Consider the following 22911-nt stretch of genomic DNA (forward strand, 5'->3'; position numbering starts at 1 on the left):
TTTCACAGCGAGGAAGGCTTGTGATTGGAGCTGTCAGAGAAGAAAATGATTGGGAAAAAATGTGTGGAGGAAAAAGCCTGGCAGCATGAAGCGGCTGGGATGTGACGAGGAAACAATTGGGAGAATAATGGTTGTGCCTGTGAAAATGGAAACGCTGCCATCAAACTAAACCTATCACAGAATATACAAATACATAATGGATGAAAATATTCTGCTTTGGTGAATCCAAATGTCCTCGTTTGATCTGATGATAAGGAATGTGTGTGTGAAATATTCACTGATGGTTTAGGCTATGAGCTGCATTGATGTCACAATTAATATATAAACCATAGCTTTTACATCAATGATTAAAGGATTACATTTAAATAAATACTTCATGTGCATTAATCTGGTGGCGTCCAATCTATCATGGAGCAGTTTATGGTCTCTGCTGAGAGAACAGATAAGAGTAGAGGATAAGATACTTTTTCAGCATTTAAATAAACAAATCTCAGTCATTTAATTGAGCACGAGTTCCCTCTGCAGCTGGTTAGCTTTCAGAGTTCTGACCCAATCAGAAGCCCTAGATTAGATTGACATTTAACTTTGATTTTCCACCAAACACAATTTGCCATCAACACAGGACACAAGAGCAAAAGGGGCGGAGGACAGTTATTCCTCCAGGAGGTTTACTTTCACTTTACTCATCTAATGACTCTCAAAATAATTGAGCACCACAAAAGTGCTGGAGAAAAAATGTGCATAGCTGCTGACTTATAGGTCACCTAGTTAGGAGAATCTGAAGGCACAAAGCATTGTGGGTAAAGTCTTGAAGTTAAGATCATGTTCTTAGATTTTTCATTTACAGTAAGTATTTGAGTTCCCGATCGTTTGTATTGGTATATATTGCATATAGTTTAACAGGCGCTTAGATCTAACTGCACTTCAATGACGGTGCCAGTGACACATCCAAAACAATCCAGGGCTGTGACCAAATGTAGTCTCTCATTAACTTGTTCCTACTCACTAGGGAGTTCTATTTGGACGATATAGAGCGAAGCAGGAAGTAGTCCTGAACCCCTCAAATGACTTTTTTCCCTTTGTGGACATTTGTTTTCTGCTGTGCTGCTTTGCTGAAATGATTTTCCCAACACAACCTGTGGATTTGTCTCCATCCTGCTGCACTCTATTAAAAAAAGAAAATTGAAACTTCTCTAGTCAAACAATACCTGTTTTCAAAACCTTTTGAGGATGTAGCTCACAGCCACACTATTACAAGCTTTGTTTGAATTTTAGCACAGTTTAAATACATATAATAATTATATGAGAATGTGTTTGTGTGAAAATAATTTGGATGGGGAGGGGTTTCATCTGACAAAAGTGATTGCTTACAATTACAGGATGGGTATTGAATGACAATAGAAACAATTAGTTATTGGTACTATTTTAAGGGTACTGGTATGTGTAGGCCTACTGGTATCGTAATTATTTAAATGGTAATTAGCCCAATAACAGAACTACAAAAAGACTAACTCACTATATCGTGTACAATAGTGAGTGATTTCAGATATAGCCTCGGAACTACAGTTTAAAATGATAGTCAGGCGCCCAAATTATTTTCTATTCAGTTCCACAGTATTGCCATTTCCAATAAATGCGATTGAAGGCAAGGCAAATTTATTTATATAGCACTTTTCAACACAAGGCAATTCAAAGTGCTTTACAAAAAATGAAAGAGATTAAGAAAATGGCATTTAAAATCAGTCATTAAAAAGAAAAGCTAATAAAATAAACATTAAAAGAAAAAATACATGGATAAAAGTTACAGTGCTGTCAATTAAACATTAAAAGAAAAAAGTACATGGATAAAAGTTACAGTGCAGTCTAAGATATGAATAGTTCAATTAAAAGCAGCGACAAAAAGAAAAGTCTTCAGCCTGGATTTAAAAGTAGTCAGAGTTGTAGCGGACCTGCAGGTTTCTGGGAGTTTGTTCCAGATATTTGGAGCATAATAACTGAACGCTGCTTTACCATGTTTAGTTCTGACTCTGGGGACAGAAAGCTGACCAGTCCCTGAAGACCTGAGAGATCTGGATGGTTCATAATTTAGCAGGAGGTCAGAAATGTATTTTGGGCCTAAACCATTCAGTGCTTTATAAACCAGCAGCAGTATTTTGAAATCTATTCTTTGACACACAGGAAGCCAGTGTAAAGACTTCAGAACTGGAGTGATGTGATCCACTTTCTTAGTGTTAGTGAGGACTCGAGCAGCAGCGTTCTGAATTAGCTGCAGCTTTCTAATAGATTTTTTAGTGAGACCTGTGAAGACACCATTGCAGTAGTCGAGTCTACTGAAGATAAAAGCATGGACAAGTTTTTCCAAATCCTGCTGTGACATTAGTCTTTTAATCCTAGATATATTCTTTAGGTGATAGTAGGCTGATTTAGTAACTGTTTTAATGTGACTGTTGAAACTCAGGTCAGAGTCCATGACTACACCTAGATTTCTGGCTTTATCTGTTGTTTTGAACATTGCACACTGAAGCTCAGCGCTAACTTTTATACGTTCTGACTTGGCTCCAAAAACCATTACCTCAGTTTTATCTTTGTTTAATTGGAGAAAGTTCTGACACATCCAGTCATTGATTTGTTCAATGCACTTACTCAGTGTTTGAATTGGAGCATAGTCTCCTGGTGAAATTGTTACGTAAATTTGTGTGTCATCTGCATAGCTATGGTAACTTATTTTGTTGTTCTTCATTATCTGAGCCAGTGGTAGCATGTAGATGTTAAAGAGAAGAGGCCCCAAGATGGAGCCTTGAGGAACCCCACATGTCATATTTGTCAACTCAGATGTGTATTTACCTATAGAAACAAAGTTGTTTCTGTCCTTTAAGTAGGATTCAAACCAATTCAGAACTGTTTCCGAAAGTCCCACCCAGTTCTCCAGTCGGTCTAGTAATATGCTGTGGTCAACAGTGTCAAACGCAGCACTGAGATCTAATAATACTAACACTGAAGTTCTGCCACTGTCTGTGTTTAAGTGGATGTCATTAAAGACCTTTACAAGAGCAGTCTCAGTGCTGTGGTTTGGACGAAAGCCTGACTGGAACACATCGAAACAGTTATTTAAATGCAAGAAATTACTCAACTGTTGAAAAACAACTTTTTCAATGATTTTACCTAGAAATGGCAGACAAATTGAAGACAAATGTTTTGGCGATAACTGCCTCAAAGCATCTAAGGCCACACGGAGACGAAACGGATTTCGAACCGAAGCCGCTGTAGTACATATGCCGGGCCTGTAAGTGGCGCTGTACTTCCGCCACAAAATACACCAAAAGCAGCGAATAACACCGATTATTATTATTATTATATTATTATTGTTGCTGATGGTTGTGGTAGAGGAGCTGTAGATTTTGCACTAAAATCTGTGTCATGGTCAGTAGCATCTGGAGCACGAACGCAACCCTGTGATCCGCCATTTTTGTTGTTGGCGAAACGCATCAGCAATGACGCGGGGGTGAGCAGGAGAGGTGGGGAGAGGCTATGGCGTCATCGATTCAGGAAATGATCGTATAGGGGCGTACACACGGAGCCGCAAGCGTTTCGTCTCCAGACTTACCCACTTTGGGAGCCGTTTTCAAAGTGTATCGTTTTCGGGCTCCGAAGTTGCGGCTCCGTTTCGGCTTCATGTGGACCAGTGGCGAGCCGTCAGGGCCCTCTAGGCCCTCTGTGAGGGCCTAAGATATTCTACAAAATAATATTTTAAAACATTTTTTTTTTTGTTATATTTTTCATTAGTTTTACCAAAATAACTTAATTTAATTGTATTTAAAATAACATTTCCAAAGAAATAAATCCTTCGAATCTGCCTATTCAGTTTCTGTTGGAATGTGAAGGGTTAAATAAAAGAAGCTCGTCTCTGCGAGGTAGGCCTACTGTGAAGACAGGAGCTGTTGGACGTCCAGCTATGAATTCACAGAGGGCCTGCTATAGTAACTAAAACGAGAGAGTAATGTCAAATGACAGTACAATTGACCAATCATATCTTCCCTCTGCAAACATATTATGCTTCTCAGAAACAAAACTTGACAATTCTGTGACAGACCCAAAAATAGAAATTGAGAACTACTCAGTAGTCAGAAATGACAGGAACATGTATGGAGGTGGTGTCTGCATGTACATACATAAAGACACCAAATTCATTATCCGTACTGACCTGAATCACGAAACCTTTGAAACTGTATGGGTTGAAATTATTTTTGAACGGGCTAAATCAGTATTAGTCGGCACAATCTACAGACCGCCAGAACAGAGTGGCTTTTATGATACACTGGATGGGTGTTTGGCTGGAGTTGGGGGTATAGAGACAATTCTTGTTGGAGACTGGAACACGGATATGCAACGAAAAGATGCACCCGTCTTCAAGTCCCTTCAGTAGATTTTGTGATCTGCACGGCTTCAGCCTGCTAATCACCCAACCCACCCGGGTATGTGGATCAACACAGACTACCATTGATCTCATTCTGACCTCTGACAGGTCCGGGATCTCCAGTAAAGGGGTTATAGCATGCGGGTTAAGCGATCATTATATGATATTCTGTACCCGCAAAAAGCTAAAACAAAAGGCCGGCTGTCACAAAACAGTCACATCTAGAGACCTCAAAACCTACTCTAGCGAGGCCTTTAACCTAGAGCTGGAGAGCCTGGACTGGTCAGAGGAGCTCAGTGGTACACTGGTTGAAGAAACATGGCTTGGTTTCAAAACCAAATTCTCAACAGTACTAAACGACATGGCCCCCCTAAGAACCACCAGGGTAAAACATCGCGCTGAGCCGTGGATGCACTCCAAAATATTGACCGCTATGAAAACCAGAGACAAAAAATGCTATGAGTTTCGTAAAAGTCAGTCAAAGCTTACCAAAAGCTCGAGCAGTGAACTCCAAGCCCACGTGACTGAACTCAAACTGCAAAGAAACAGACTAAGAAATGACGTAAACTCCATGATCAAAACTGCAAAAAAGAATTTCATCAATAACAAAACTGAGGAAAACAAAAATAAACCCTGTGAACTTTGGAAATTACTCAATAATCAACTAGGCTGCAGCAAAAAACTTAAAACCAGATTTTCAAACATAAACATAAAGACAGATAACACGCTCATCACAGACAAGCTGGATGTGGCCAATTACTTAAACATTTTCTTCACAAACTGTCACGATCTGTCTTTATGGTGTTTTGTCTTGTCTTGTTTCATGTGTTATTTTGAAAGGTCTTCACTTCCTGTCTTGCCTGTTTCTGTATGTGTTGTGTCTTGTTTAAATCTGTCTGTGGTTCCCGGTCGTTAGTTCCTGGTGTGTCTAATTTACCCGATTGTGTTCACCTGGTGTCCCTGTGTTTTCTCCTCCCTCCTCATTTGTGTCTTGTTTCTGTGATTAGTCTTGTGTGTATTTAAGTTCTGGTTTTTCTGTCTGTCTTTGTCGGTTCGTCTTTTGTCATGACTAGTTCGTCGGTGAGTGTTCTGTTTTGTCTTTGTTCACCTAGCCTTGAAATAAAGGAATTTTCACTTTAACTGCATTTGGGTCCTACCTGCTTCACACACCGTGACAGTACGAACCGACCACATTATGGACCCAGCAGACTCAGCCCTTTTGATGCGACAGGCGGAAAGTCTTGGATACTCTCTGGAGTACATTTTTTATACATGGAAAGGCGCCTCATCTAGACGGGGTAGAGAGGCTGCGTTGAAGGAGGCACGTCAGGAGGTTGCTCGCAAGCCCTGGCTCTGGAGCTTGTTGCCCGAGTGGCTTACGGTTTTCTCACGTAGCCCTGAGTACCAGTCTTCATGTTCTGACCCTTTCTTGGGGTCTGGTCTGGCGTTTGGAGGTCCACGAAGCCTCCAAAAGACTCCTAAAAGACGAGAGGCCAGGGTTCCAGCGCCAGTTCCGGCTCCAGAACCGGCCTACAAGGCCATGGATCCGTGCACCAGTACCGGCCCAGGCAGCCATGCTTCCATACTCCATTACCTGGCTTACACAGCCAGGGTCCAGGATTCCGCTCCGCGCCCAGCAGCCATGGTCCCTGCTACAGAACCGGTCCACACAGCCATGGTCCCAGCCCCAGTCCTGGCCCCAGCAGCCATGGTTCCGGCTTCAGTACCAGCCCCAGTAGCCATGGTCCCAACTCCAGTTTCGGCTACAGGGCTGGCTCCCCAGCCGACGCCAGCTCCCCGAGTCTTGTCGGCATACCGGCCGACTCCAGCACCTCGTCTCCTGCTGGCTCCCCAGCCGACGCCAGCTCCCCGAGTCTTGTCGGCGTACCAGCCGACTCCAGCACCTCGTCTCCTGCTGGCTCCCCAGCCGACGCCAGCTCCCCGAGTCTTGTCGGCGTACCGGCCGACTCCAGCACCTCGTCTCCTGCTGGCTCTCCAGCCGACGCCAGCTCCCCGTGTCCTGTCGGCGTACCGACCGACACAAGTTCCCTCTCAAGTCCCCTCTCAAGTCCCTCTCAAGTTCCTACCCGAGTCCCCTTTCCAGTTCCTACCCGAGTCCCCTCTCGAGTCCCCTCTCGAGTCCCCTCTCAGGTCCCCTCTCGAGTTCCCTCTCGAGTCCCTTCTCTAGTCACCTCTCGAGTTCCTACCAGAGTCCCCTCTCGAGTCCCCTCTCGAGTTCCCTCCTCTAGTCCCTCCTTTAGTCTCTGCTCTAGTCCCTTCTTTAGTCCCTCCTCGAGTCCCCTCTCTAGTCCCTCCTCGAGTCCCCTCTTGAGTTCCCTTCTCTAGTCCCTCCTCTAATCTCTTCTCTAGTCCCCTCTCGAGTTCCCTCCTCTAGTCCCTCCTTTAGTCTCTGCTCTAGTCCCTTCTTTAGTCCCTCCTCGAGTCCCCTCTCTAGTCCCTCCTCGAGTCCCCTCTTTAGTCCCTCCTCGAGTCCCCTCGTGAGTCCCCTCGCGAGTCCCCTCTCGAGTTCCCTTCTCTAGTCCCTCCTCTAATCTCTTCTCTAGTCCCCTCTCGAGTTCTCCTCTCGAGTCCCTCCTCGAGTCCCCTCTCTAGTTCCCCTCGCGAGTCCCCTCTCAAGTTCCCTTCTCTAGTTCCTCCTCTAGTCCCTCCTCTAGTCTCTCCTCTAGTCCCCTCTCGAGTTCTCCTCTCGAGTCCCCTCTCGAGTTCCCCCTTGGTTCTCCTCTCGAGTCCCCTCTCAAGTCCCTACCCAATGTCCTGGTCCGTTGGAGGTTCCGCTGGGGGTCCTGCCAACTCCATGTACTGTCCCGTTGGAGGTCCCATCGACTACTCTGCGGCCGAGGGTCCTGCCAACCCTTTGTCCTGTCTCGTTGGAGGTCCCGCCGTCTACTCTCCTGCCGGGGGTCCTGCCAATCCTATGTCCTGTGCCGTTGGAGGCCCCGCCGACTACTCTCCTGCCGGGGGTCCTGCCAACCCTTTGTCCTGTCCCGTTGGAGGCCCTGCCGACTACTCTCCTGCCGGGGGTCCTGCCAACCCTTTGTCCTGTCCCGTTGGAGGTCCCGCCGTCTACTCTCCTGCCGGGGGTCCTGCCAACCCTTTGTCCTGTCCCGTTGGAGGTCCCGCCGTCTACTCTCCTGCCGGGGGTCCTGCCAACCCTTTGTCCTGTCTCGTTGGAGGTGGAGGTCCCGCCGTCTACTCTCCTGCCGGGGGTCCTGCCAATCCTATGTCCTGTGCCGTTGGAGGCCCCGCCGACTACTCTCCTGCCGGGGGTCCTGCCAACCCTATGTCCTGTCCCGTTGGAGGACCCGTCGACTGCTCTCCTGCCGGGGGTCCTGCCAATCCCGTGTCCTGGTCCTTTTCCGTGGGGGATCCTGCCGAGGCCTGTCCCACCTGCTCCGACACCGGTTCCTGCCCGGCCTCCGGAGCTGTCTGGTCTTCGCCCTCGAGCCCGGCCTTCTGAGAGCCGCAGTCTTCACCCTCGATCCCGGCCCCCTGAGAGCCACGGCCTTCGCCCTCGAGCCCGGCCCCCTGACTTTCCCGGCCGCGGTCCTCGCCCTCATGCTCGGCCCCCTGAGTTCGCCCGCGATGGCCTTCGCCCCTCCATAACCCCCACCTTGGACTCTGTCTTGCCCCCGGGCCGTCCGCCCGAATACCCCTTCTCGGCTTCTGCCTTGCCCCCGGGCCGTCCGCCCGAGATCCCTCCCGGGTCCTCCGCGGTGCTCTTGGGTTGTCAGCCCAGACTCGTCCTCCGGACCCCCTCCACCCACCCTACTTGAGTACTTTTGTGTTTTTTGGGACGTCTGGGATCCGTCCCTTGAGGGGGGGGTACTGTCACGATCTGTCTTTATGGTGTTTTGTCTTGTCTTGTTTCATGTGTTATTTTGAAAGGTCTTCACTTCCTGTCTTGCCTGTTTCTGTCTGCGTTGTGTCTTGTTTAAATCTGTCTGTGGTTCCCGGTCGTTAGTTCCTGATGTGTCTAATTTACCCGATTGTGTTCACCTGGTGTCCCTGTGTTTTCTCCTCCCTCCTCACCTGTGTCTTGTTTCTGTGATTAGTCTTGTGTGTATTTAAGTTCTGGTTTTTCTGTCTGTCTTTGTCGGTTCGTCTTTTGTCATGACTAGTACGTCGGTGAGTGTTCTGTTTTGTCTTTGTTCACCTCGCCTTGAAATAAAGGAATTTTCACTTTAAACTGCATTTGGGTCCTACCTGCTTCACACACCGTGACACAAACATAGCCACAACACTGGTAAATAAACTCCCCTCCCACTCAGGGCATTTTGGGATAGAACACATCCTAGCCTACTACAATAACCTAGGAGTCCGCAAAGATGATTTCAAACTAGTAATGGTAACAACAGCTGAGGTACACAAAAAACTGAGCGCCCTCCAACCTAACAAGGCCACTGGCCATGACAATATCCCCTCCAAATTCCTCAGAGACTCAGAAGCCGCCATCACCCCAGTCATCACACACATAATAAACCTCTCCATAAAACAGGGACACGTACCCAAAGACTTCAAAATTGCGAGAGTAACCCCCCTGCACAAAAAGGGCAGCAAATTGGACCCAGGCAACTACCGCCCTGTTTCTATTCTTACCTCCATCTCGAAAATCATGGAAAAAATAGTATAAGAACAGGTCGAAAAGTACCTCGCGGATAAAAATCTAATTTACCAATTCCAATCTGGCTTCAGAACATCCCACTCCACTGACACATGCCTTCTCTATTTGAACGACCACATCAAACAAGAGGTGGACGCGGGCAAATACTGCGGCATGGTCATGCTGGACCTACAAAAGGCCTTCGACACTGTCAATCACTCCATTCTGATTGACAAGCTAAAAGCAATTGGTTTTGATAGTCTGTCGGTGAGCTGGATGCAATCCTACCTGGAGGGGAGAGAACAGATGGTGGAGGTAAACAGTACTCTGTCCCCCACCTCTCAGTGAGCTGTGGTGTTCCACAAGGAAGCATACTAGGACCGTTACTGTTCCTAATTTATGCAAATGACATGTCGTCAGTTTGTGACTGCAACTTGTTCCTGTTCGCGGACGACTCAGCCCTGCTGGTCTCTGACAGGAACGGGTTGCAGGTTGAAAAAACCCTCAGCTCGGAACTCGGCAGAATCTGCACCTGGCTCGCCGATAACAAACTATCATTACACCTGGGTAAAACAGAGTCCATTCTCTTTGGTTCAAAAAACAAACTCAGCAAGACCGACGGCTTCTCAGTTACAGTGGGTGACAATATTGTCACAAGGAAAGATGAAATTACATACCTAGTTTCCATACTAGAGGCAAATCTCTCCTGTGACAAAATGGCATCCAATGTAATCAAAAAAGTCTACCAACGAACTAGATTCTTGTACCGGATCTCCTCTCTGGTAAACAAGAATACCCTGAATACTCTGGCAGGAGCACTCATTCAAGGGTACTACGACTATGCTTGCACCTCATGGTACCAAAGCACCTCGAAGGCACTAAAAACAAAATTACAAACGTCACAAAACAAACTGGTCAGACTACTGCTTGACCTTACTACTAGAACCCACCTCACCCCTGCCCACTTTGACAACCTAGGATGGCTTAGAGTAGACGACAGAGTACAGCAACTTGCAATGGGCCTGGTCTACAAGATACACTACACCACTAAGGTACCCATGTACATGTCAAAATACTTCCCAAAGGTCAGTGAATACCACGACCACAACACCAGAGGGAGCTCCACAAATCATGGGTAATCATGGGTTAGGGTAATGTTGTGAATTGAGTGGCCTGTGTTCGTCGTCCATAACATACGCCTGCCCATACCATAACCCCACCACCACCATGGGCCACTCGATTCACAACATTACCCTAACCCTACCCCTAACCCTACCCCTCACACCAGATACTGACTGGTTTTCGGACCCCCCCAGAACCCCCCAATAAAGCAAAAATGCACGTTTCAGAGTGGCCTTTTATTGTGGCCAGCCTAAGGCACACCTGTGCAATAATCATGCTGTCTAATCAGAATCTTGATATGCCACACCTGTGAGGTGGGACGGATTATCTCGACAAAGGAGAAGTGCTCACTATCACAGATTTTTTCAGATTTGTGAACAATATTTGAGAGAAATGGTTATTTTGTGTATATAGAAAATGTTTTAGATCTTTGAGTTAATCTCATGAAAAATGGGAGCAAAAACAAAAGTGTTGCGTTTATATTTTTGTTCAGTGTATATACTCTTTTTTTAGACTCTTTTTATACTCAAACAGTACTGTATATTTGTAGATCTGGTATGTCATAAATGTCTAGATGTAACAGTACTGTCTATCTGTATGTCATGTATGTCATATATGTTATGATGAATTAAATGGGGGACCCTGATGTAAACAAGACGAAAGTATTTTTCTGGTCTGCATCCCCTTAACAATTGTGTGTTTTGAGCTGTACTGTATTGTACCCATTCTGCAATCTGTTAATAAAATGTTCAATCAATCAATCAATCAATCAATCAATGGGTGGGTGTTATTATCGCGGACTTTATGACAAGTTCCGCCCGCTGTGAAACTTTTCTTGTTTCCATAGCAACAACAACAACTTCCTGTCAATAGCGTTAACTCGCCTTCAAAATAAAAGCATGCCAAATGACACTTAAGACATACAACTGCAACGAAAGTGTGTCCTTTTCAATTTCAAAGAACACAACTAGGGTTATTTACAGGTGTTGTTTTGTGTGGTAGAGGGTCGCTTTCATTGATGCGTTTTGCACCCCGGGCCGTTGTTTTGATATTCCGCTGAAGTATACGCTGTGACGTAATAACTCGAGGGAAGGGGTGGGGGTCAGAGGGCCTAGGTATAAAAGTCACGGCTCGCCACTGATGTGGACAAACCGTCTATACGATAAAGAACGTTAGCGGATACAAATGATATCGTCTCCGTGTTGACGGGGCCTAAAAGTAGCCTACTCATGTGGAACCTTATTGCTGCAGGTCTCCCTTGAAAAAGAGATCTATGATCTCAATGGGACCAATCTGGATAAATAAAGGTTTGAAATGAAATGAAATGACTCAGTTAAAAAATCCAACAGTTCGGTTTTCTTCTGGGAAACATTTCACCTTTCATACAGGATCCGTCCCCCGGACAGCCGTCATTTTGACTTCCTCCAGACCGTTCACACATGGATGTCACCTGGGGGGCGATTGCGGTCACATTAGGCGCATTCACACTGCGGTACTTTTCCCACAAAGGTTCATGTCAGCGGCGCCGGATTCATTTCAGAAGTGGGGGGGGGCAAAAAGTGCGTGTGTATGTGACATAGCCTACTTGCCAACCCTCCTTTTCGCGGGAGACTCCCGTTTTCCTCCCGGGGTCATATTTATCCCGCATTTCTCCCGATTTCTGACTAAATCTGATTTGTTTCATTCTAACATAATGCACCAAATGTTACTGTTTCCACTCGGACTTCAATACAGCTACACCATTGTTTGGTTTCCATGGTAACGTGTCTCTTTAGTAGCGCGAGCTAATGAAAGTCTGAGAGGGTCTTCAGGAGGAAGATAGTCAGAGAAAACAGAACAAGAATGGACAACTCAACCCTCTGCTCACTCCTTTCCTGTAAATTAAACTATACAGACCAGCCTACACATATGACAGCGCAGTTGCTCATTCCATCTCTTCTTTTTTCCTGCTACGCTCTTGTTTGACAAGCTGAATGTTGACTGGTGTTTGACTGAAGTAAGCTCTGTGAAAAGTTCCAGTTATTAACTCGGTATTTACAAAGCTGTCATCTCCACATTTGGAGAAAGTTACAAGCCGTTTGACAGCAGCACATCTGCATATTTCACAGAAGGCTCGTTTAGTGGTTTTGCAAATAATTAACCACTCTCTGTTTTTGTACCATTCTGCATTGAAGTACCTTTCTCTTTGCCCAAATAAGCTTTTATTTGCCCGTCTCAATGTCCCGACAACAAACCTCCATGCAGTCGGAACCAGCCTGTTTCGGTTCAACGATGCCGGCGGCGGCGGTTTTGACAGCCTCTGCGGCCGCAGAGCTGCTGCTGGTTCATCTGGCTGCGCTGGTTCTATGGTTGAAGGACCAGGCTCCGGAGCTGGTTCTATGGTTGAAGGACCAGGCTCCGGAGTTGTGGATGTCAGCGATGTGACATTCAAGTTGTTGAATTTCAGCTTAGTTTGACTGTATTTTGTTTTCTTATGCGCCGGTTCTTCTGACATGTTTGCAAGTTTATCTAGGCCTATCTAGGTTAACGGCTGACACACACTGAACAACGTAACACATAACGTAAACAACGTGACAAATAAACACATCTAAGCTTTGTTATTGGTTGTAATGTACATGGATACATTTGAATGGTGTGACAATGTCCTATTTGGTTGGATTAAAATGTACATATTCTTCCTGTTATGTCTGCCTGCTGTATTTTACCTAATGCAAAGTGACCTACTCCATCGAAATCAGTCGCATTGATCCGAAGACACATTAGTTGTATACACTGTTGGAAAGAGGAGATTCCTAGCTTTCAAATTATATCAGGATTGTTTTTGTACTATATTAAGCAAAATATGTCACATTATATAATGACTGTCACCGAGTCATCATTTTGAGAAAAAGGCCTTTAAAGTTTCCTCTTCTCTGGATCGATCTGATTGATTATTAGCGGAGCAAATGATCAAAGTAGTACGGAGGGAAGATATTTTCGTTTGGATTACTGGTCTGGGGGAAGCTCGCGAGTGTGTGTGTGTATACGTGTGTGTGTGTTTGTGTATTTTTTTCGTTTGTTTCCCGGGGAAAACTCTCAGGAGAAACACCGGCTGTTGTTATGCTTGCTGTGACGTCAAGTTACTCCGTTCTCCGCTTGTAATTATGCCGTTAAGCTTCAAAGCTGTATTTATCATCTGAATTTGCCGAAACTAGTTTAATATTCTGAAAGCCAAGACTTTGTTTATTTGAAATCAGATGAAAACAAACTGTAACGGACCCTGCGGTGTTATCTATGATTACTATGCCTTACATTCATAATGTCAGCGGAGGGAGGGGAAGCGGCGCTGTGGAAGAGCAGAGTGGCGAGTGAGAGGCGAGCTGTGTTCTTCCCTTTACAAGCTTCAAAAATGCCTGTAGCTACTGAGATTGAATATAACAATCAAAAATAACCAAATATACACAGCTAGATCAGATGGCGTTCTTTTTAGATGCGACTTTAGAGTAGAGGGGAATTATTGAAACGGGATGTGTACAGTGTTCCGCGGCATCCGCTGCTGCGAAAATGTGGGGCAGGGCCGTAAAGTGGGGGGGACAATGGCCCCCTGGCCCCCCCCCGCTTCCGGCGCCCTTGGTTCATGTGAACTTAGTTCATGTGAACTCTTTTATCGCGTTCACACCAAAAAGAGCCGGTACTAAAATTATTTCATGTGAACCTTTTTACCCCCACAAAAGTCCCTGCTAGAGAGCAGGGACTTTCGTGCGGCTCTCTTGTGAGAAAAGAGCTATATTTCTGATTGGCTGGGCGGATTGCAAACCACGCCCCGTAAAACTCCAAAAAGTTTTGTGAAGCCGCCATTTTATTATCCTCGCATTAGCATTATTAGCATTAGCATTTGCCCAGCGCAGAAACGCAGAGAGACTAACTTATGGCAACACAAAATAAAACATGGGAGCGGTGGAGATGAAGAGGTGTCGGCGTTCTGGCGATTTACTCGGAAGGCTTCAGTAGAAGCTGCTGGGAGTCCCAGCAGCTTCTACTGAAGCCAGTCCCCAACTCTGGGGACTGGCTCTGGGACTCTGGGGCAGTATACGCCGTGAAGTGGTTTGCGGCCTGCCAGTAAGCCCAAAGCAGAAGAAGAACAAGTGACGTCAGCGGCTTCATTTGCCTAATCCACCCCCAGGGACTTTTTCCAGTGTGAACGCGATCTGTACTTAGTTAATGCGAACTAAAGAGTTCACATGAACTAAGTTCACATGAACCTTTGTGGGAAAAGTACCGCAGTGTGAATGCGCCTATTGCAGCCATGTGAGAATACAAGAGTTTAGAGGATAAAATGTGTGAATTGGTGACAAAGCATCTGAGAGGGGAGGTGTGAGGCGGCTTTGTAAGTAGCTGATAAGTGCTGCTCTCTGGCCCCAATCTGGTGACGCTCACACGGAGAAATGGAGTGAATCATTGTGCTTTGAAACATGATTCACACAGACTTGCTATCATCTTATAAGGCAATGAGAAAACCAGACCACAGCAAACAAAGCAGAGGTGAATTTGCATAGATCACGCTGCAAAACACTGTGCACATTCATTTTTGCAGTTAGTTATTTTAGGTTTCAGAGTGTTGATTGAAGAGGTGCACGGCGGCTCTGAAGTGTTAAATTGACACTAAAAGGTGTGAATGTATTTAAACACAGCGCCGTGTCTCAGAGTTAAATAAACAACAAGAGATTTAGTGGTGAAATGTATAAAGATACTCGAAGTACATTCTGTTTTCACATTATGCAAATCATACACATTCAAATTAACACACACAAGTCTCACTAAGGCGCTGTGGAAAGAAATGATAAAAACTGGCAGCAGGCGACATAATTAAGCTCTCAGACTGAATTTTTAAATGAGATACAAAGACTTTATATCCAATGTGAAATATCCAACATTGGAGAAAAAAACATGTCGCTGGCAGTTAAGTATACTTAAAGCTGCAGTGATAATAGTGCAGTTATCATAGATTCTCTATGAATTTAAACCTCAAAGTGTGCTGACAGGTCTGTACTGCATTGCAGAGAACACATTTGTATAAAGCTTTTGTGGCTTCAGAAGTAAAGTGAAATGATAAATTGCCATGGGTAATGTAGGCGCCAGGAAGAAGACAAGGACAAATAATGTGTGGAAATGCCGCATCAATGTGGTTTCGGGAAAAATTGTTAAAACAAGTTCTCAACTGGGAAATATATTAGGCCTATTCACATTAAATCAGAGCATCAACAAGGAAAGAGAAAGGAAACGGCAATTATTCATGTATCGCGCAAAAATATTTCGCTCACATATAATTTGGATTATGGTAGGTTGATGGTTAGTTGCTGTCAGGGCCGCCCCTGGCCAACTTGGGGCCCCAAGCGACATTGTGAGATGAGGCCCCCCCCCAACCGACAGGAGTGGAAAACAAATTCCTGTTTATTATTATTATCAACAGTTACTTTTTTATACAGTGAGGTAAATGGTAAATGTGCATGTATATCGTTCAGTATTCGTTTACAGGTGACTACGTCTGCATTTCCTGCCAAATACTAGCCTCAGAAAGATTAAAATATAATTAATGCAAATAAATGACTTCTACTAATAATCATAATCAATTCAATAATATAAATACTATATTATTTTATTATAATATAGTTGTAATATAGTCAAGATAAAACATGCTTATGACATGCTCAAAACTGATATTTCTTAAATCTGTATTCTAGATCCCTCTGTCAGCAATGTATCAACAACTACACACACATTTCTATCAGTATTTCTCTGTGTTGTGGTTGACATGATGATGACTGTTAGCAGTTAAGGGGAGAGGCTGAGCATCACCATGAAATGTGCAAATTGACATAAAAATGAATAAAAGGGGAACAAATGCTCCATGTTTTTTAGGCTGTAAACTTTAACTGTTATGTAAGCCAACTAGACAGACAGTGTATCACTCTTCCTCCTGTACATTTGCAGATAAAAGGCATCACATACTTGAATGAATGGTAAATAAAGAATGCTGGAAATAACTGCATCTCCATTAGCCTGTATGCTCTGCAGAGACTGCCTTCTTCATGTCGTGAATTGCAGCTGATGTTTTAATATGGCAATTGGCAATTTGACTTATACAACATTCGCAAGTTGTACATTTGACTCATACAATAACCCACCTTCGAGTGATGCTCTAGTTTCTTCATGTTTTGTGCGCCGGACTGAAACTGTCTTTTCACCGACATCTCTTCACCTGGCCGTAGTGGCCGTATCAAAGCCGTGATTGGTCAGATGTGGATTCATTGCAACGGTGTCGGGTTACACACGTGCTCCCCTTGTCACCTCTCACTCTCACTCTCGCGGGGGGTGCACGGAGAACTGAGCGGAGAACTGCACACAGCAGCTGAGGCCCTCTGGGCGGGGCCCCCTGCGCAAGGCGGGGCCCCATGCAGCCTGCGTGATTGGCCTGTAGGGAAGGGCGGCGCTGGTTGCTGTCCATGTAGAATGCCCTGGATTAGTTTATTTAAATGTATTTTTTAGCATAAACCCATGTGATAAATCATGTAAAGCAATATTTTTCTAGTTTTAGGGAGTGCACTGGTGTAGGAAATACAATGCACCTTCTTTGTAGTATTCATGTTGTTTCCACATTATAACCAAAGCCTGTGAACATACGTTGGAGAACGACTTCCAAACTGGAGAGTTGGGATTATCTGAGTAGCATGTGAATTCATAATGAGGAAGAAATTAGCTGACCTGACCTCTGTAGTCATCATCCTGGCCTTATGCTACATTAGCTGCTACCAGTGGCGCCCCAAGACACTCTGGACATGACATGTTGTCGTTGCTGTGGACCTTTTTAATCGACCTTCTTTTGGGGCCCCCTTCTGGTAAGGGGCCCCAAGCAGTTGCCTGCCTTGCCTGTCGGCAAATGGCGGCCCTGGGTGCTGTTGGGGAATAATTGGCCCTGCATGTCCTCCTTCGCCCTCTGACGCAGCTGACCAACCTTGAGCAGCCGTTATCTCCCATAAGGAGGGGCTGCCCTAGCATATTGTTGATGTTACCAGTTTCTGACCGGGCAACTCTCTGTCAGAGATTGTTGTGGGACACCTGGAACACATCCTTCTCGGGGTGTAGATGACCCCGAGCCATAAGCGACAACAAATGTGATTCACCTCAGCTGTTTAGTCTCTCTATTGAAGAATGTCGATTATTACACTCTGAACTAGTTAAAACCTGGAGCTACAGGAGGGTGCTTCATAATTGATTGTGGCATCTCAATCGTGTGTTCAAATCGTGGCCCGTGACATGTCTTGTGAATTCTCTGGCCGAAGCTCCAAATAAACCGTCAGTGTTTGCCATCAAAGCTCCAGCTCTCCTCGTGTCTCTCTGAGTCCTGACTCCTATTGCTTCAGAAGTTTTCCCCACAGGTGCTACTAGCATAGCAAGCCTGAAACATATTGTTAGCACTGAAATTGTACTGTGGGTTAAAGTAAGTGATGATATAAAAATATGATATATGGTTCTGCTAAGTTAAAAGCTAAGTTGATGGAGTTAAATAAAATAATACAAAAACAGAGAACCCCTGGGATAGACAGGCACATTACAGACAGGACTAAAAGATGGCAGGTGAAGAGCAGCAGGTGATTAGGTTGATTATACACAGGTGGGTCAATCAGAGCGTGGCAAAAAATCATAAAAGGCGGTGGTGGCGAAGTCCATAGGGACTTGGCTTGGCAACTGGAAGGTCACCAGTTCAAGTTCCGGAAAGACCAAGTGCTACCGAGGTGTCCCTGAGCAAGGCACTGTTCCCTACACTGCTCCCCGGCGCCGTACATAATGGCAGCCCACTGCTCCTAACACTAGGATGGGTCAAATGCAGAGAAACTGTTTTGTTACATAGTACCTGTACTACGTAATGACAATAAGTTGAATCTTCATCTTCTTCTTCAAAACACAAAGACAGGAAGTAAAACCGGACATTAAGACAAGGATCTTACAAAATAAAACAGGAAACACAAAAAACAAGATCATTCTTTCACACACAGTGACGTCACGAGCTACCCACAATGCAACGCGCGCCATATATATATATATATAAATACACAATTTTCCTGGAGGTGCTAATATCCTGGAGGTGCTAATATAAACAGCTAGCTAACGTAGCCAGGCAGAGCGCACTAGTTTTTTTTTCTGAATTAACGACCGAAGAAATCGCTGCATGTCTTCGGATTACATCTCTGGACTTGAGGGGTGTGCTCTAGGTCGTTACCAGCGTAAACTATAGCTGTGTGGGTTGTCCGATTGCCCTTACAGACTGCCTGCAGATGTATGGAAAAACGACTCTCGAAAGTGGCCTTCGGTCGATTTTGGCAGCATCTACGTCTATCTTCTGGAAACACCAGGTGAATACCCCACTTGTCACAATAATATTATCATGCCAATGCATATATGTGGTATTTTAGAGTTGACTATATTGATTAAGGCAATAGACTATGATATTCTGGTTGCACCTCGTGTGAAATGGCGGATACCGGAAGTACGGTGTCGCCCTCGGCCCAAAACCTGTATGTGTGTGTGAAAGAATAACAGGAGTACTCCTTTTATTAGCAGAGGTGGGGACTCGAGTCACACTCGAGTCACATGACTTGACTCGAGTCAGACTCGAGGTGCATATTTTTGGACTTGAGATTTGCTTGACTAACATTGATAAAATACTTGACTTGACTTTGACTTGGTATTCATGACTTGAGACTTGACTTAAGCTTGAGACAGATGACTTGAAAGGACTTGACTTTTTAAAATTAAATATTTGCGCTTGTTTTTGTATTGAGATATTACGTTTAGTTTTTTCGAAAAACGTGATTGGGTGATTATAGCGACATGCGCGCAAACCTGGCAACCCACTAGCTGGCAGAGGTGTCAGTTAACATTGCAGCGGCTAGCGTTACTCCAAAAATAGTCAAGTTTGGATTCAAGGATTATTTTGTCGATGACGCTAATAAGAAAAAAACAGCGGTATGCAGGGTCTGCAGCATAAAGATCAGGCGACCACCACAACATCCAACTTCATTCGTCACCACAACAAAACCCACAGAGAAAGGTACGTGCATGTGTTGTGTTAGCTCGAAAGCTAACGTTAAGTTTAAGCTACGTTAGACTTGGTTTCAAATCGATTAAGCATTGCAAAGAGAAGACAAAACGGTAAATGAACACTAGAACCACCAAGGGATTCATTTCGACTAACCCTGATACTGACGGGCTGTCGAGAGAGAGAGAGAGAGAGAGAGAGAGAGAGAGAGAGAGAGAGAGAGAGAGAGAGAGAGAGAGAGAGAGAGAGAGAGATGCCTCGTTTATTTCCCCGTGTTATTATCAGAAGTTACTGTAAACTTTTGAATAATATAGTTCATCTACTTTTAGTAGTTTGTTTAAATGTTTTAATTATGTTGTTTTTGTTTATTAAATATGTGTAATGGCAAATGCCATATATGATTTTCTTACCTGGAATTCTGCCTTTTTGAACAGACTTTTTGAGTCCTAGCTATATTGTCTGCAGTTCTAGGGTTAATATGAATCTAATATGATTGTCATCGGTCTAAATTAGATTTCAAATGATTAACTGTGTACATAGCCGCGGGAAGTAGGGGTGCTGGGGGTGCTGCAGCACCCCCTGTTGGCGAGTGGTGTACATTTGAAAAACTGAGTGACCACCTAAATAAAAATAATTAAGCTACATAAAATAGTTATGATTTTACTTAAAATAAAATTAGCTGTATACAGTAGCATATACTAGTCATAGTATATATTTGTATATATCAGGTGGCTTGAATTTATTTTCCAAATAAATAAAATCCGATTCATCTAGGTCGTAGGTCGTGGGAGAGTGACGTAATTGACGCGACACACACACTGCAGAGTGACAACTTTCTAGAATGGCGCAAAAAAGGATTTTGGATTTTGTTCTCCAACAAACAACGCAATAAAAAGAGTGGACCACCAGCTACTCCTCAGCCCACCACCTCTACAACTAGAGTAATATGACACAGAAGAGACTGACACATCTGACTTTAATGCATGTCCATAGTAACATTTTGGACAATGTGGATGTATCTGCTCTAATGAGGGTCTTCATTAGTGCCACCCCAAACTACATTTGGAGTTTTGTGAAGCCACAAGGTAAGACGATATGTTTCCTTTAATGCTGCTGCCTCTGGGCAGTGTTTTGCCTTGTCAATCAGTTAAAATTGAATTCATAGTTTTATTAATATTGTAAATAATATTTTCTGACTATTTGTTATGTTATGTAGGTTTGTAAGACACATAGTTAGCATGTGGGCATGTGCAGCTGTTGCTAAGGTCTATAATGGTTTATTAAAGTTAAGGCGAGACACCCCAGGTGAATAGGGTAATTTCTCCAGTTAATTACCTACAATAAGGCAATAGTTTCTTATATTATAAGTTTTCTGAATATGCAAATAATCCATTATCTCATTACATTTGCGCATATGTTAACACATTTCAGGGACCGAAATCTGAACTTTGGATAAAGCCAGGTTCAAAATTATCGTTTCATTTTGTAGTCATATTAGCATCTAAGGCTTTTACTGAAGGGATTTTGGATATCTCTTTTTATCACTCCATAAATCAGAAAATACTGTCAACAGCCCTAAAATATCAATTTTCGCCATGTTTCTAGGTATAACATCTTATATAATTCAGGCTATGAATTTGAACAAACCCTTCTGTAAAAGCCTTCATAATATTGATAGGAATATAACTGGAAGGTTTGGTGTATGTAAGTGCAACTGAAGTGGACATTTCGAACTCAGAGTAGGAGAAAAAACTCATTTTGAGAAAACGACCTTTAAAGATTGCAGTGAGGCGCTAGCTAAACCCTCCTGTTTTTTGGATGACAGCTTGCGCATCGACGCACTCCGTGAAGGTATTTCATGTTCGGGGTCATTTGTTTTTTGTATAACCTTGCTTCGTGCAAGTGACAATTGTTGTTGTCTTCTCTGTGAACGTTTTTTTCGCCGTTTTTTTTGCCATTTTGAGATCTAAATTTCTAGCGGAAAGCTAACCAGGAAGTGTTTTAGCACATCACGTGACGCATCTGAACGAATCACGTTGTCAGAAGTTGACACCAGCCAATGAGATTTCGTTTCTTGGTTTAAGACCCTTTTGTACTTTCACGATTGGTTGCTGATACAAAGGAAATGACCATATTTGGATCCGATGAGATTGTGCAGGAGAGACGGAGCTTTCCAACGATGACATTGTGCAAACAGCGGTCGCGGTACTTTATGTTACATTAGAATGCTAACTTTTGGTGAATTTAGGAGAAATATACAGACGCAAATAGACAAACTATAGTAAAATGAACATTTAAATGTGTATTTTGTACGTTTTCCTTCCAAAAGCCTGAAAGAAAACATGTTATGGAATCAAAATAGCACAACATCTCAAAATTGACCAGTGCATGAAAAACGATGTTTTTGCCTGCCGTGTCTCGCCTTTAACAAACAATGTATGCGGCTCGTATCGCTGACAGCTGGGCCCGGCCCGGCACCGCCTTTTTTTTTTTTTTTTAAGCGGCTACCTCCCCACTTTTGGCAGCACCCCCTGAGCAAAATGACTTCCCGCGGCTATGACTGTGTATGTAATGAAGATCATAGTGTGGGAACGTGGAAACTGGGCTTATTCATCAGAATTTCGTATGACTTGTCTTGCTTGACTTACTTCCGGGTGTACAATTCTCCGTTATCCAATGGGAATGGACGCTCGTAATACAATAAAGGGGACATGATCATTATCTTTTAAATAACGTTAACTAAAGGGAACAATCTATATGACACAGCTGAAGCTCTGGCCTTCCTTAAAAACTAACTAATTTAATAAAAATCACAGTTGTATTACACACAATGCACTGTTTTTTGAGAACACAAATTCGTAACTAATGTAATTTTTACATTCTGACGAAAAAATAAATAAAAGAAGCCTCCCGTGAGTTACTACAAGCTATAAAGTAGATTTTAAAAACGTTTTGTAGAATAAAAGCTCACTGCGGGACATTGTAGAAATGCGTGTGTGCACCACGACAGAGGAGCCTCATTCACTTGACATTGGGGTTGTTTGCGTGGTGCCGACACATAAATGTAGCAGAGTGCGTGACTCCACAACGCAATGCGGTGTTAAGGAGTCGTGGAGGAGTCACGCATTCTGGTGAGACCAGGTTGGTCAGATATCATGCCAGCTAACAGCTAACAGCTAGCTTAGTTTCTCACAATAATAATTGTTAGAGCCAGTATTTTTGATTTATAAGAAAGGCCACCTAATTGTGACGTCTGTAGTCAATGCACTATAAAGGACTACAATTCCCACGGCGCCTGCGCTAAAGCCACAGTGATGAGCAACCTGTTTGAGAGACGCTGTCGAGGAACAGTTTTTAACCGTACACGTACTACATTACATTACAATACCTGTCACTTGTTAGACGCTTTTATCCAAAGCGACTTACATACATTCAGTACTGTGGACAGTCCCCACAGGAGCAATTTGGGGTGAAGTGTCTTGCCCAGGGACACTACACATACACATACAAATCGTGCAAGTGCCCTTTAAGTTATGAAGTTACATAAGCATTATTAAGAAAGAAAGAATACCTAAGTTGTTTATTATTTTATTTGAGTTTTGCTTATTTCTTTTGAACATTGTAAAGGCCTATTTTCTTTGTTGCATGTGCAAAGGTTTGTTATTTTATTTTGATCAA

This window comes from Gymnodraco acuticeps, unplaced genomic scaffold (genome assembly GCF_902827175.1).
Source record: "Gymnodraco acuticeps unplaced genomic scaffold, fGymAcu1.1, whole genome shotgun sequence".
In the NCBI taxonomy this organism is placed as follows: Eukaryota; Metazoa; Chordata; class Actinopteri; order Perciformes; family Bathydraconidae; genus Gymnodraco; species Gymnodraco acuticeps.